Source organism: Cyprinus carpio, unplaced genomic scaffold, assembly GCF_018340385.1.
Source record: "Cyprinus carpio isolate SPL01 unplaced genomic scaffold, ASM1834038v1 S000001869, whole genome shotgun sequence".
NCBI classification, from domain to species: Eukaryota; Metazoa; Chordata; class Actinopteri; order Cypriniformes; family Cyprinidae; genus Cyprinus; species Cyprinus carpio.
Window position 1 is genome coordinate 1 of NW_024874583.1, and position 1305 is coordinate 1305.

The 1305-nt window shown below is 39.1% G+C and overlaps 1 non-coding gene across 1 annotated transcript; it reads right to left on the minus strand.

Moving 5' to 3' along the window:
- Positions 1-427: 427 nt before the first annotated feature.
- On the minus strand, positions 428-500 carry trnaa-ugc. The gene has a single exon. It is a non-coding gene; the product is annotated as a tRNA-Ala (tRNA).
- Between the last annotated feature and the right edge of the window lie 805 nt (positions 501-1305).

A 1305-nucleotide genomic window follows, 5' to 3' on the forward strand; every position in this document is an offset into this window, starting at 1 on the left:
GTTTCTGTAGCTTTACAAACACACTCAATCCTTTTAAATGATGTCTAAGGACAGAAGTAAAAATTCTTTTGCTTATATTTGCATGAATCTAATTAAAACGTTAAACAGTGCTTGGAGATGCTGAGGGAGTTGAAGCCCCAGGACCTCTTACATGCAGAAGCATGCGCTCTACCACTGAGCTACATCCCGTTTAGGTGCACTGATGTTTTTGTTTCTGTAGGTTTACAAACACACTAAATCCAGTTGCGAAACTCTGCAGGAAAGAAGTAACATTATTTTGCTTACATTTGCATGAAACTAATTAAACATTAAGAAGTGCTTGGAGATGCTGACACATTAAATCCAGATGCCGGAACTCCCCATAAGACAGAAGTAAAATTCTTTTTGCTCAAATTTGCCAGATTCACATGAAACATTAAGCAGTGCTTGGAGATGCTGGGGGATTGAACCCAGGACCTCATACATGCAAAGCATGCGCTCTACCACTGAGCTACATCCCCATTTTAGGTGCACTCTGTTTTTTTGTTTCTGTGGGTTTACAACAACACTAAATCCCAGTTGAGGAACTCTACAGGACAGAAGTTAAATTATTTTTGCTTAGAATTTGTATGAAACTAATTAAACATTAAGAAGTGCTTGGAGATGCTGACACATTAGAAATCCAGATGTGAGGAACTCCATAAGACACAAGTAAAAATTCTTTTTGCTCAAAATTTGCCAGATTCACATGAAACACATTAAGCAGTGCTTACTTGCGGAGATGCTGGGTTGAACCCAGGACCTCATACATGCAAAGCATGTGCTCTACCACTGAGCTACATCCCCATTTAGGTGCACTGATTTTTGTTTCTGTAGGTTTTACAAACACACTTAAAATCCAGCTAGCGTGAAACTCTACAGGACAGAAGTAAAATTATTTTGCTTAAATTTGTATGAAACTAATTAAACATTAAGAAGTGCTTGAGATGCTGACACACTAAATCCAGTTGTGAACTCCATAGGACAGAAGTAAAATTTTTCTTTTGCTTAAATTTCCAGAGATTCTACGATTTGAAAACATTAAACAGTGCTTGGAGATGCTGGGGATTGAACCCAGGACCTCATGACATGCAAAGCATGCGCTCTACCACTGAGCTACATCCCGTTTAGGGTGCACTGACTTTTTGGTTCTGTAGGTTTACAAACACACCAAATCCAGTTGCAGGAATCCTTTACAGGACAGAAGTAAAATTCTTTTTTGCCTAACTCACATCAAACATTAAGCATGCTTTCTGCGTACGCTGGGATTGAGCCCAGGACCTCATA